The sequence below is a fragment of the Hypanus sabinus genome, chromosome 31 (assembly GCF_030144855.1).
Source record: "Hypanus sabinus isolate sHypSab1 chromosome 31, sHypSab1.hap1, whole genome shotgun sequence".
NCBI classification, from domain to species: domain Eukaryota; kingdom Metazoa; phylum Chordata; class Chondrichthyes; order Myliobatiformes; family Dasyatidae; genus Hypanus; species Hypanus sabinus.
Genome location: NC_082736.1, coordinates 9,360,718 through 9,376,191, shown reverse-complemented (window position 1 = coordinate 9,376,191; position 15,474 = coordinate 9,360,718). Strand labels below are relative to the sequence as shown.

Sequence of the window (15,474 nt, the reverse complement as noted above, 5' to 3'; positions counted from 1 at the left end):
AGTTGGAGCTTCAAAATTCAATGCTCACTAGCGTGGAGATGCCGGGGATTGAACCCGGGACCTCATACATGCAAAGCATGCGCTCTTCCACTGAGCTACATCCCCACTTTAAATGCAGAACTGTTCAGATCCAAATCCTTCTGCATATCACAATTCAGATACAGTGTAATCATTGATAACACAGATAATAACGAACATTTCTTCCTCTGCGACTGGAGAGGACTCGGGAATACTTTCCGATTCAGCTATTTCTTTGTCGAGCACTGGCCAGTGGACGCGCTTCCATATGTGCCTGATTGTGCAATGGGATGAAGAGCATTCTCCATTAGGATTTATTGTCTGAGAAATCGATACAGCGGACGATTTGGAACTTCGAGACAGAGAGAAGGAGAGAGAGACACTCCTGTGCAAGGTCTTCTCTTCTTTTTCTCCAGTCCTGATGAAAGATCTCGGCCGGAAAGGCGGAGTGCGCTCTTTTCCTGGCCTGCAGAGAATAGATGATATTAAGATACATTGCCATTGTCTTGTCAATTCTCCTAACCTGTCAAAGTACTTCTACAACCTACCTGTTTCCTGAAAAGTACCTGCCTTCTTGTCATCTGCAAACTTGCAACAAAGCCATCTATTCTATCATTTAAATCATTGATATACAGCAGAAAAAGAAATGGTCCCAACACCAACCCCTGCGGAACATCACTACTCACTGGCAGACAACCAGAGAGGACCCTTTTATTCCCTCTTTCTGCCTTCTACCAATCAGCCAATGCTGGAACCACGCCAGTAACTTTCCTGTCATACCATGGGCTATTAACTTTGTAAGCAGCCTCATGTGTGGCACCTTGTTAAAGGCCTTTTGAAAGTTCAAATATATGACAGAAGCTGCATTCCCTTTATCTACACTGCGTGCAATCTCAAAGAATTCCAACAGATTCATCAGTCAAGCTTTCCCCTTAAGGAAACCATGCTGATTTTGTCTTTTCTTGTCCAATACTCTATAACCTCATCCTTAACAATTAACTGCCAACATCTTGCCAACCACGGAGGTCAGGCTAACTTGTCTATAATTTCCTTTCTGCCGCCTTCCTCCTTTCTTAAAGAGTGGAGTGACATTTGCAATTTTCCAGTCCCCTAGCACCATGCCAGAGTCCAATACGTTTAGAAAGATCATTACTAATGGCACCATAATCTCTACCACTAACTCTGCAAGAACCCTAGGGTGCAGTTCGTCTGGTCCGGGTGACTTGTATACTTGTATACCCTCAGTTCTTCCAGCTTTTTGAGCACCTTTCCCCTACAATAATAATAACTGCAGTCCCTTCTGTCCAGGCACACCCTACAACATCTGGCACACGGCTTGTTTCTTCCACTGATGGAAAATACTCATTTAGTTCATCTACCATGTCCTTTCCCAACCACCCCATCTGAATTCCCACTCATCTTAGCCCTGTCATACTTATTTTTCTTTAATGCTATACAATCTCTGACTTCCTCTGTCAACCACTGTGGCCCCTTCCCCCTCTTTGAATCCTTCCTTCTCACTGGAATGAACTGCATTTGCATCTTTTGTATTATGCCCAAGAATATCTGCCACTGCTGATCCACTGTCTTTCCTGCCAGGGCATCCGCCCATTTAACTTTGGCCAGCTCTTCCCTCGTGGCTCCGTGGTCTCCTTTATTTAATTGCAACACTGACACCTCTGATCTGCACTTGTCCCTCTCAAATTGTAGATAAATATTTATCATGTTATGATCACTACTTTCTAATGGCTCCTTTACTTCAAGATCATTGGGTTTCCCTGGTTAACAAGGCAATAGAGACAATTCAGGAAATGGTTGACTCGTGCATTAATCTTCACATTAATTCTTACTCATAGAATCTACTGACATCGGTAAAGGCATTTTTTTCAGGGTAGCCAACATGCCTTTGTGCGGGTGAGATTATAGTTTACAAACATGATCTCATGTTTCATGTAAAATGGTTGAGTGATGAAGGCCGTACTGTGGATATTGCATTAATCGAACTTGAAAAGCTTTCAACAAGGCCTTTCATGGCAGAGCATTTAGGCTCGGTGGAGAATGCAAACAGAAAGCAATGGTAGAAGGGTGTTACTCCAACTGGAGATCTGTGGATAGAGGCGTTCCAGGAGGATCGGTGCTGGGAACTGAATTTGAATTGAACTGAACTGAATTGTATTGCCTTTATTTTTTGCATCCTTCACATACATGAGGAGTAACAATCTTCACGTTACGTCTCCGTACAAATGTGTAATGAGCAATCATTGTAATTTATAATAATTTACAATAAATAGAACAGGCAGTGTATTATAGTGTGCACTAAATTAGCGTGAGTTCATTCGTCTAATGCCCTGGTGAAGAAGCTGCCCTGGAACCTTTTGAACGTAGCTATTATGCTGTGGTATCGCTTCCCGGATGTTAGCCACTGGAATAAATTGTGGTCGGAAAGGCCTGGATCCCCAATGATCCTTCGGGCACTTTATACACACCTGTCCTCGTAAACGTTCTGAATCATGGGGGGGGAGTTCAAAGTTTGCAAGGAGATGTAGACCAGTTAGAAGAGTGGGCTCAGCGATGGCAGATGGAGTTTAATGCTGATAAGGGTGAGGTGCTAAATTTTGTTAGGAATAATCCAAATAGGACATACATGGTAAATGGTAGGGCATTGAAGAATGCAGTAGAACAGAGTGATCTGCGAAAAATGTTGCATAGTTCCCTGAAGGTGGAATCTCATGTGGATAAGGTGGTGAAGAAAGCTTTTGGTATGTTGGCCTTTATAAATCATAGCATTGAGTATAGGAGTTAGGATGTAATGTTAAAATTGTACAAGGCATTTGTAAGGCCGAATTTGGAGTATTGTGTACAGTGCTGATCACTGAATTATAGGAACGATGTCAACAAAATAGACAGAGTACAGAGAAGATTTACTAGAACGTTACCTGGGTTTCCGCACCTACGTTACAGGGAAAGATTGCACAAGTTAGGTATTTATTCTTTGGAGCGTAGAATGTTGAGGGGGGACATGTCAGAGGTGTTTAAAATTATGAGAGGGATAGATAGAGTTGACGTGAATAGTTTTTTTTTCCTTTGAGAGTAGGGGAGATTCAAACAAGTGGAGATGAGTTGAGACGTAGGGGGTAAAAGTTTAAGGGTAACACGAGGGGGAATTTCTTTACTCAGAGAGTGGAACTTTGTGTAACGAGCTTCCAGTAGAAGTGGTAGAGGTAGGTTCGGTTTTGTCATTTTGCAAAATTGGATAGGTATATAGACAGGAAAGGAAAGGAAGGTTATGGGCTGCGTTCGGTTCAGTGTGAGTAGGTAAGCGCTAGGTACGGACCAGAAGGGCGGAGATGGCCTGTTTCTGTGCTGTAATTGTTATATGATTATATGGATATACAGATGCGCTGGGCTGTCTGCACCACTCTCTGCAGACTCCTGCGATTAAGGGAGGTAGAGTTCCCATACTAGGCAGTGATGCAGCCAGTCAGGGTGCTTCCAATTGAGCCACTGTAAACAAGTTCTAAGGATTTGGGGGCCCATACCAAACGTCCTCAACCGTCTGAGTTGAAAGTGGTGCTATTGTACCTTTTTCACCTCACAGCTGGTGTTCACAACCATGTGAGGTCCTCAGTGATGTGGATGCCGAGGAATTGGAAGTTGTTTAACCTCCCAACCACAGATCCATTGATGTCAACAAGGTGTAGCCCGTCTCCGTTCCTCCTGTAATCCGCAAGCAGCTCCTTTGTTTTTCCGACATTGAGGGAGAGGTTGTTTTCTTGACACCACTGTGTCAGAGAAATTACTTTTTCACTGTAGGCCACTTTGTTATTGTTTGAAATTAGGCCACTCAATGTAGTGTCGTCGGCGATATGAATTAATATATAGGAGCTGTGTGTGGCGATGCTGACATTGGTGTACAGCGAGTAAAGGACTCAGTAAGCAGCCCTGAGGGGCTCCTGTATTGACAGTCAGAGGGTTTGAGATTAGGGAGCACTCTCTTACAAACTGCTGATGATCTGACAGGACATCCCGGATGCAGCTGCACAAGGCACGGTCAGGGCCGAGGTCTAAGGGCTTCTTGTGCAGACTAGATGGAACTATGGTGTTAAATGCTGACCTGTAGAGTCCAAGACAGCATTTTCACATAAGTATCCTTCTTGTAATTACAAATTACTATAAATTACACATTGCACATTTAGACGAAGACGTAGCGTAAAGGTTCGTTCTCCTAATGTGAAGGATACAAGAAATAAAGTCAATTAAATTAAATTCAATTCAATTCAATTCAACTCAATTAAATTCAATTCAGTGTGTTGTTTACGCTCTTTATGAATGATTTGGGTGCGAAAGTAGAAGGCGTATTTAGTTTGCAAATGATTTTAAAATAAGCAGCAGTGTAGATCGTGTCGGTAGCGATATAAAAGTGCATGGGGGTGATCTAGCAGTGTGTGCTGAGGAATCGCCAACGGTCTTCAATCCAGATACATGTGAAGCACAGCATTGTGGGAAATGAAACCAGTGCAGGCTTTATACAGTGTAGGCTGGAGCCCCGGGGAGAGTTATGGTACAGAGGGTCCGAGGAGTGCAAGTGCAGAGTTCAATGAACGCATGTTACAGGTAGATAGCGTGATGAAGATCATCAGGATCAGACAAACGCCTTCATCAGTCAGGGCACTGAGTGAATAACCGAATAAGAAACGCTGTTACAGTTATGTAACACGTGGCTGAGGTGTTTCTGAGAATATTCTGTATAGATTTCATTCTATAGAAATTTTGGTATTAAATTATAAAAATAATGCAGAACAGATTCAGCAGGTCGCTGCTGGAATTGAGGGCCTTTATTATAGTAAAGTTGCATATGCCCTGCAATGTAGATCAAGGAATGATTTGATACATATATCTATATATATATATATATATATATATATATATATATATATATATATATATATTTGAACATAAGTGGCATGGATAATGTGAGGCTTAGTTGTTTCCCCAGGAAGGGGGTGTTTCAAAACAAGAGGGCATTGGTTTGACAACAGAGCTGAGCAGTTTTAAAGTTTTAAATTTTGAAAGATTATAAACGGATTGCCTTTGTGTATAATGATTAGAGATGGAATTTTTGAATGCGTCCAGCAGAGCGTACTGTGACAGTACCTAAATTGTCTCCCTGGATGTTGGACAGAAGGTGGAGTAATGTGGAAGTGGACGAGCACTTTGGAACTTGTCAGCAGAGAACACGGGATGTTTCAAATTTGTTCCGAGTAGGGATATGTTTAGTCTGGAAATAAAGGCCATGTCATTGATTTCATTATCATAGACAGGATCTGGGAAGTATGGATAGACAGTAGCTATAGTACTGTACCTCGATAAAGTATTTAGCCCATAATCCTTCGTTCTCGTAAATGAGTATTATGGATACTCATAAAAACTGTGGATTTTGTTCAATTTAATTCAGTATCTTTATTTATGAATCGTATGCCCGAAACACCTGATGATTTCAGGGACATCACTGAAGCTGTGTCCAGAGGCATCATCTTAGACCCTGAGTTCATCAGAGACAGCCAGCAAAGACTGCGTGACAACCACGAGAAGAGTGTTGACGACTGGAGAGTCAGTCACAGCCCGAAGAGACAGCGACCAGGGCAGAACAGACTTGCAACATAATCTGTGTCCTCTGAGAGGAGGACCGCCACAAAAGCTACGATGAATCTAAAGGAAAAATACACTCAGAGGTGCGCGAGAGGGAGGGAGGACGAGCAGCCCAGTCTTACGGTGACGTAGGAGAGCCTGACCCACCTGAAGTGCATACTTCGAAAAAAGATCAAGGCCCTCCCCCGGGCAGAGTGGCATCGGAGGTGGCGTTGTGAAAGGGCCTGAAAACGTTCTGTCTTTAAAGCCAACCCCTTCAGATTCGCCAAGGACTTGCTGGGGCAGAGGCGCAGAGGGAAACTGGCCTGTTCGTAGGAAAACGTAGATCAACATTTGAAGAAGATTTACAGTGATCCTGAAAGAGAGCAGGAGGTGGGAGAGGGCAACATCCTAATAGATCCCCTGAATGGGATGTGCAGTTCGACATGTCAGAGCTGCAGCTAAAGGAAGTCAGAGAGGTCATCCGCAAAGCAAGGGCATGCTCGGCTCCAGGACCAAGCAGCACCTCGTACAAAGTGTTCAAAAATTGCACGAACTCCTGTTGCGTCTGTGGAATATGCTGCGAGTCTTCTGGAGAAGGGGGAAGATCCCAGAACGGTGGAGGATGGCGGAAGCGGTGTGGATCCCGAAGGAGGAAAACGCCACCTAGATATGCAAGTTCCGCAGCATTTCCCTGCTGTGTGTCGAGGCGAAGATCGTCTTCAGTGCCGTTTCCAATTGGCTGTGCACCTACCTAGCAAAGAACACATATATTGATACCTCAGTCCAGAAAGCTGCAGTTCAGGGATGCCGGTTTGTCTGGAACATGTTGGTGTGGTGAAACAGTTCAACATGGAGGCCAATGAGAACAAGGGCAACCTGCCAGTGTTGTGGCTCGACCTCTCAAATGCACATGGTTCCATTCGCACAAGCTGGTGCAGCTCACACTGACCAATCACGTCCCTAGCAGCATTAGAGACCCTATCGCTGATTATTACAGCGACTTCCTGGTGAGGGTCTCTACAGGAGCAAGTACATCAAACTGTCACAAAGTGGAGATCGGTATCATTGCAGGATGTACCATCTCAGTGACACAGTTCTCCCTAGCCATGAGCATACTTACTAAGTCTGCTGAACCAGAGTGCAAAGGGCACAGAATGAATTCCACTCAACGGAATCCACCAATCAGGGCATTCATGGATGACCTCACAATCACCACAGAATTAGTCACGGGATGCCGGTAGATTCCGCAGGGGCTCGAAAAGCTGGTGGAGTGGGCCCGGATGCATTTCGAAACAACCTAATCCAGATCTATGGTGCAGAGGAAAGGGAAAGTGGAGAATAAGTTCTGGTTCAGCATCGCAGGCACAGCCATCCCAGCTATCACAGAAAAAACCAGTCAAGAGCTTTGGTAAAGTTTTTGACAGCTCTTTAAGGGACACGACATTCATTCAGGCGACCTGCAGCGAATTGGATGACTGGCTGAAATCGGACCTACGGCGAATTGGATGGCTGACAATCTCTGCAAATAAAAAAATAAACAAAAAAAAAAACACAGAGGACACGAGTTAGTGCGCCGATGATAGTGAGCACATAGGTTGTTCAGAGCTGACGTCAGAGAAGTTATCAAGGCAGATTTGTCCAGATATGACCTCACCAGAACCCAGAATAACCTACTGGAGGCCAAATGGGGGTGACGAGGTTCGGGCAAGATTGAGTCTGTTGTTTACTTTGGAAACAATGTCAGAGTTGTGAAGGGAGCACTGCACTCAACTGCCCAGAAAATTACACTTCCCAATGGAACTCTTTTGAATGATGGCATTAAATTTCTTGTGATGGACTGCATGAATCCTCATCTTTGAAGCTGCATCAGGAGGATGAGGGTGAAGTCTGTTATTGCTTCTACGGGGTAACGGGATCAGATGTAGGTAAATGCACGTATCAGTCGTCAGTGTTATCACAACTTCTGTTGATGGCACTGACAGAGTCGGCTGATAGGCCTACTGTATTGATTGTCCCAGGATATCCTGTTTCCATTATAGATGGTGTCTCCAGTCTGAACAAACGCAGTCAAGGGTTTATTACAATTTGGCAAATGCAGTACCAAATAGATACCATCTTCCAGCGTTGAAGGATGAAGGAGACTGAGCAACGTTACTGGATTGTAGTGTTCCTGTTCTGGAGACATACCAGACGGGCTCGTGAGAGCATCAGTATGCCCCTAATGTTGCAGTAATTGGATAACAGCGCTTGATTTTCTAACAAAACGCCAGCAAGCTGAAAAATCGCCTCTCAAAACTGAACAGCATTAAACGTTCTGTTGGCTGAGAGCGGAGGTAATTGTGCCATCACTAACCTGGAATGACCCACAAACATCTTTGATATATCTGAGAACATCTTCAACTGTAGTCATGCAAATTCTGTTAGAATCCCTGCTGGGAACTTTGTTCAACTCCAGTTGCTGATATTGAACATTGTTTTAATGTCTTGCCTGACAGCACTCTATGGAGTGATGACCCAAAGCACGGCTGCCTACATTTTTGATCAACAACCCTCCTGTTCAGGATAGACGATGACAGGATCAGTGAAGAAACCTGAATTCTCTGGGCAATTCAACTGCACCCACAATCCATGTTGTCCTTTACAGAACGGAAGGGAAGTGGGAGGAGCTACAGCAAATCAAGTTAACCCAGCGCCTTGGGAAGGAATGTTCACAGACAGTGTGTAGTCAACCTCGGCAAGAAAGTTCTTTGTAAAGTCTAATTTTTCTTTGCACAGCAGGGCCCTGGAATCACTATGAGTACCGAAACAAGATGAGGATGCAAATGAAGAGTTATGATAGGCAGTTGTTTTGCTAAAGTGGTGGGGCCATGAGAACGTTGATAGCTGACAATTGAAGCCACGGTTTACTGTGGTCGGGGTGATGGACTCAGTCGTTGAGTGTAACAACGAATGGTGTGGGATACAGACTCTCCCAGGGAGATTTGAAGAAACAGTTTCAACGCAACGTTTGTTTCTTCTTGGAAGACTCTACCATTCTGCACTCAGAGTAACAAGAGGTAGTCCACCTTCCCATTGTCCATGGACTGATCACTTCAATGTTAATTAATTGTTCAATTTTATTTGTTTATTTAGACAATATTCTTGTTGAAGAGGAGCTGTAAAATCAGCGTCTCCCAGTCGGGGAATTGAACCTCGGTCTCCCGCGTGACAGGCGGGGTTACTAACCACTGTATTAACGAGGAACTGCTGTTGGTTTATCATGACAAAAACATGAAAGAGCACAAGAGTGTGAACAGAATTACCGTGATGTTTGTTCACTGCAATACTGCAGTCAGTTTCTTCGTGTCCTTCACACAGAAGTGTCTCAGTTTCCTCCAGCTTTACAGTCACCGATTGTTTTCAGGGTTTAACGAAAGGAACACTCATTCGAACCTAACGCCGTGTTGTTCAACAGATCATTTATATATTTTGGTTTTATAATGCGACAGGCAAGAGGCGATGTGGAACTCTTCGAAATTTGAAGGGATCATTCTCACTTCAGTCCGATTCCGAGCGAATTACTGTTAGTTTTGGATAACCAATCTGTTGGAAGATGGAGAGCTTAACTAAGCATAACAGGAATTACACCAGGGCAGGGAATCAGAGTGATAAACCGGATTCAGACAGCAGGTCGAGCTACAGTCATGCACCACTGGAGATGGTTCAGGAACCAAACCTCCTGCAGAATGATGGAACAATGGTGATATAATGGTGAACAGAGCTGTCCTCCAGACAATTGACGCGGGTGTGATATCCGACGATCGCAGTTAGCAGAGTTTTCATCTATCATCGAAAATATCAGAAGTAAACAATTCATAGAACCCGATCTGTGCAGACTTCTATCGGCCGAGTGGTCTAACCCTGTGAACCCGTGTACAAAGTCCAGAATTTTTTTAAATACATGATTGAGTGCAAAATTATTATTCATCCTGGGCTGGCCGGTCGATCAAGGATGGATTTCATAACTTTCACATTTTCTCGATGAACCGACCAGTGCAGCTTCCTGCTCTCATTCTAACCCAGACTCCCGCAACAAACTAGAACACATCAAATCATGTCGGATGATGTGTTCACCCTGAGTGTGTCGGTCCAGTCACCAATCCCTCTGTCTATTTATACCCTGTGGAATCACTATCCTCACCCTCTGTCCATTACACGATTAAATTAAACCCTTTATTGTGATGGACAAATCTAAGATAGAAACACAGAATCGCGCCACCCTGAAACAGGCCTTTCGACCCATCGCGTCCATGCTGACATTCAGGAATCAATCTCACCAGAGAAAAAAAAACAGTTCACTTTTGAGCAACTGCCTTCAATGCCTTGATTGTCGAGGTGCTTGCCCAGACAATTCTCTCATGTTGTGAGTGTACCTGCCTCCACCAGCCACTCAGGCATGGGTTCCAGTTTCCAAACGCCATCTTCATGAATTTCCTCATCTGATGCTGTCTAGGCTTACACACTTCAGGACAGTTTACTAGTATTCTGATAAGGCCCCGTTAATTTGAAATGACCTTCATAGATCCCTGTCACCTCCAGCACTCCATGGATACAAACACACTCTATCCATTCTCGGTTTATACCGGAACTCACCATCTCAGGCAAAATCTTTATGAATATCCCCTGCATTCAAGACTCTAATTCGTTTACAGATTGCGCAGATGTTTCGATTCGCGAAACCGCAGTAAATTGGACAAGTCATACCGAAATGATACCTTTGACCCAAGACGTTCGCGCTGTGCCACTCTGCTATTGGCTGAATGTGGTGTTGCGCTGCTCCGTTGTGCACGCTTCCCATTCTTTACTTTCATTTTTATTTATCCTTTCTTTGCTGACATCACATGTTTTCCCTTAATAACTGCCCTTTGTTGATGTTTATCGCGCCTCTCTGCCCGTGTCTCTCTGTATTCTTTTCCGTGTTTCCTCACCCCTGCCCTCTGTTATAATCTCTCTGATGTCTGTGCTTCCACTCATTTGGAAACCTCGTTCCCAACATGTCAGCAATGAACGTATTATGCATTACTTAATCAACACGGTTTCAGTAGCCCTGCTGTCACACATTCTGTTTAATTTCCACCGTGTCCCTTCCGTATTTTCTCTCTCTGTCTCTGGGCTGTTCTTCGGGAAAAACATCAATGGGTTGAACAACGAAGTTTTTCTGTCTCGTTGATGCAAAGACCGGGGATCGAGTCTTTTGGCCTACTCCGGATGCTCCGGGAGCGGATCTGTTATCTAGTCTGATTCGGGATGCTGTGAGCTTGCTTCTCTTGTTTGCTCGATGTGTGTTTCTTTCTCTCTCTTCCTCTGCGCATTGGCTTCTGGTCTTTTGAAAATCGGTTTATTCGAGTTTCTTGCCTTGCGGCTGCCTATATGCATAAATATTTCAAGGTGTTTAATTTATACCTTATTTGATGATAAATGTGCTTTAATTCGTTGAATCCTCTTTCGTTAATCGATTTCGCCTCAGTTGCCCTCTGAGAAAAGGAGATCCAAGCAACCCCGTTCTCCTGCCTGCAGGTAGGGGCCCCTGCCTAAAGAAGGATACCGTTAGAGTCGGAGGGGGCGCGGCAAAGGGTCTTTAGTTTTGTCCGCTGAGGAGACCTTAAGCATTGAAAGCCGATACTCTCCGGAAAAATCTAATTTCTTCACACATTCACGGAGTCCCAAGATTAGGAGGCAATTCTGAAGATGTACGGCTCAATAGGAAAGCAGTTCAGTCCGTGTTGGCGGCAGCTGATCAGTCGAATGTCAAGAATGATGAGAGTCACTCAACCGACAGAATTTCCAATGAACAGCCTGAGTTCACAACAGGAGATTTGCAGCACAATAAAATAAACCGTTTTCTTGTCTTTATTCCATAGCTTTATCAGGAGACGGCGACACCATTAACAGTTTGGTAGAAGGAATAAAGGAATTTTTGTAATTACGTGGACACAAGTGACTCTGAGTGGATCCGCTTAAACCGCGGTGGGACATGATTAGTGAAACCTCTATAAACTTCTGCTCTACCTTTCTAATCTGTCGCCATTGCAAATGCGACCACTCAGCCAGGGAGGCAGAAGGACGTTTTTCACGGGTTCGCATCACTGTGTCCCGGGTCAATTGAGCTGGACATCAGCGTCGGTGTCAGATAAACCGCACATCCACCTCCACATCCACCTGATCTTTACTTATTCCATGGTTTCAATGAGATCCTCCCTCATTGTTCTAAATTCACACGAGTGTCGGCTCAGAGTCTCCAAACACTTCTTTTAGTTAAGCCATTTCATTGCGGGATCACTCTAATTAAAGCTCAATGTGCCCACACAATGCCAGCGCACCCTTTATTAGAAATTAGGCCCAAACTTGTCTACAATCCTTCAAATGAATCTGATCAATGCTTTACGATACACCATCATTATATCAGTGTTTTTAGATGCTAGTCCTGGCGGAATGAAGGCTAAAACTTCATTTGCCTTCTTTACTCATCGACTCAATCTGCAACTTAACATTGATAGAGCCCTGCATTAGAATTCCCGAGTCCATTTGCTTACTGATTTAAGAATTTGCTTCCCGTTTGGAAGATAGTCTACAGCTTTGTTTCTTCTACCAAAGTGTATAACTCTGCACTACCGTACTTCGTATTCCATCTGCAATGTAGCTGTCTATTTTTCAAATCTGTCCAAGTATTTCCACGAACTTCCTGCTTTACCAAGCCTTCCATTTCATTTTCTATCACATGCAAAACCATCAATTTCGTCATCCAGAACATTGATGTATAACGTACAAGACAAAGCGTTCTCCAAAACACAGTTATCGGCAAGCGACTGAAAACGCCATAATTACTCCCAGCCTTTCCCTCCCAGCTAGCCACCAATATATTCTGGATGCTCGTATCTTTCCTGTTATACCCTGAGCTCTAATTTTGTTTAGCAGCCTTATCAGTGGAACTTGAATAATTTCTTCTGAAAATCCAAGTATACAACATCCCGTGGCTCTCCTTTCTTTATTATGCCTCAAATAATTCCTACAGATATGTCAGGAAAGATTTCCCATCATGAAAACCAATTTTGTTCTTCATATTTTAACAGCTGCCCCAAAGCACCCAGAAACCTCAACCTTAATATTTGACTCCAGCATCTTCCCAAACACAACAGCCATGCTAATCTGTCTGTAACATCCTGTCTTTTGTTTCCCTGCCGTCTAGAAAAATGTCATGACGTTTACAATTTTCTATTCCTCTGAACCATTCCAGAAAGCAGTGATTCTTGAAAGATCATTTCTAACGCCCCATAATCTCATCTGCTGCCTCTTTCACAATCCGGCGGTGTAGTCCTATCTGCTCCAGGTGACATCTCCTTTCTGGTCTTCCAGTTTCCCAATCAACTTCTCCTTAGAAATGGCAACTACACGCCCTTTCGTCTCTGAACCTCTCGGATTTCTGGAATGTTGTTGGTACCCTCAATATAAAAGACAAGTACTTATTAAACTTCTCAGCTATTTCTTTTTACCCTGTTGCTATCTCTTATTTCCAAAGTCGAAAGTCCACTCATGCTTTTGTTTTTAAATTTCTGTATATGTGGAAAAATACTGTTTACATCCTCTGTTATACTAGTACCCAATGACCTTTCACCGTGAAGTCCGGTCTGTCAGTTGTACTGACGGACTCACCGAACTATTGTTCTACTTACTCCCATCGGTCCGCATCTGGACCATAGCCCTCCATACTCCCACCATTCATGTACTTATCTACACCCGAGGTCACATTGGATCAGGTTTCTGAAGGTTTCTATTTGTAGAGGCTTCGGAGGCTTCGGCGATTAGGGGCTGAGGACGAGATTGCTTCCAGTGAGGTAAGGCAGGGTAAGTTTCTTTAAGATTATTTCGGTCAGTTGGAGGCGCAGTGAGATCAGCGCCGGGCTCAGAACGGAGGATCCCGAGTTCATCCAGTGACAGTTCGCTCCCGAGAGCGCTCTCCATTCCTGCCGGGTTGATATCGAGCTCGCAAGTCGACCTCGTAAAAAGAAATATAAACACTGCCACCTCCAGTTTAAATTCCCAATCGGAATATTGTGGAGGATCAAATTCCCAAAACGAATTACCTTAACTAACTTAAGAGTTGGTAATGGAGGCAGTAGATAGGGCAGTCTCGCGCTCCGATTGTAAGATGTGTGAGGGACAGCACAATTGCCTCTGGCGACTACACCAGCAAGAGGTGCATGCAGCTGCAGCTCCTGTTAAACCGAGTTAGGGAACTGGAGCTGGAGCTGTATCAACTTCGGATCATTCGGGAGGCATGGCAGTAACAGATCGGAGTTTCAGGGAGACAATCACCCCTAAAAGTCAGGAGATTGGTGACTGTCAGGAGAGGGAAGTGGAATAGGCAGAAAGAGCAGTGCACCCCTGTGACGTTCCCATCAACAACAAGTATACCCTTTTGGATACTGTCGGTGGGGACGACCTACCAGGGACAAGTTGTAGTGGTCGCATCTCTGGCACCGAAACTGGACCCTCAGATCAGAAAGGAAGCAGGGAAAAGAGGAGTGCAGTAGTGAAAGGGGATTCGATAATTAGGGGGACAGATAGCAGGTTCTGTGTGAGAGATCGAGAATCCTGGATGATCTGTTGTTTCCCTTGTGCTAGGCTGTGATATTTCGGATCGAATTCTCTTAATTCTCAGGAGAGCGGGTGAGCAGCCAGATGTCGTGGCCCACGAGGGAACCAATGACATAGACAGAAGTGAGGATTATCCAAGGTCCTGAAGACGGAATATAGAGTGTTAGGAAAGAAGTTAAAAAACAGGACCTCGAGAGTGGTAATGTCGGGATTGCTTTCTGTGCCAGGACTCGGAGAGGGTAGGAACAGGAAGTTGTGGCAGAGGAGTTGGCTGAGGAGTTGGTGCAGAGGGCAGGGGATTCAGATTTCTAGATCTTTGGCATCTGTTCTGGGGTAGGCCTGACCTGTACAAAAAGGCCGGGCTGCACCTGAACTGGAAAGGGTCCAATTTCCTGGCAGGTAGGCTTAATAGAACTGTTGGGGAGAGCTCAAACTAGTTTGGCAGAGTGTGGGAATCAGAACGTGAGTGCAGATATTAGGGTGGAAGGACAATTGCATGATGCTATAAGTTCGGAGTTAGTGAGGAAGGATAGGCAGGGGATAAAACATAAATGTACCCAGTTAGAGGGGTTGAAATGTGTCTATTTCAACGCTAGGACTGTTAGAAATAAAGGGGATGAACTTAGAGCATTGATCAGTACGTGGAACGAAGATGTTGTGCCATTACTGAAACTTGCCTGGAGGAAGGGCAGGATTGGTTCCTACACTTCGCACTGCTCGGCTTTACCTACTCCCCAAGATTCATCAACCTGACTGTCCTGGTAGGCCCGTAGTTTCGGCCAGCTCCTGACACACCGAACTTGTATCTGCCTACCTGGACTCCATTTTGTCACCCATAGGTCAGTTGCTCCCTACCAACGTCAGGGAGACATCCCATGCCCCCCACCTCTTCAATAACTGCCAGTTTCCCGGTCCCAACCGTTACATTATCAGCACGGATGTCCAATCCTTATACTCTTCAATTCCCCATCAAGAAGGCCTCATAGCTCTTCGCTACATTCTTGAAAATAGAACTCATCAGTTCCCCAACACCAGTACACTCTGCCGGTTGCTGGAACTGGTACTCACACTTAATAAATTCTCTTTTGGCTCTTCCCACTTTCTTCAGACTAAGGGTGTAGCTATCGGCACTCGCATCGGCCCCAGCCATGCCTGCCTCTTCGTGGGTTACGTGGACCAGTCTATGCTCCA

The 15,474-nt window shown here is 44.6% G+C and overlaps 1 non-coding gene across 1 annotated transcript; it reads right to left on the bottom strand.

The window, feature by feature from the left end:
• Nucleotides 1-33: 33 nt before the first annotated feature.
• Nucleotides 34-105, bottom strand: trnaa-ugc (transfer RNA alanine (anticodon UGC)). Its single transcript has one exon. It is a non-coding gene; the product is annotated as a tRNA-Ala (tRNA).
• Nucleotides 106-15,474: the final 15,369 nt, after the last annotated feature.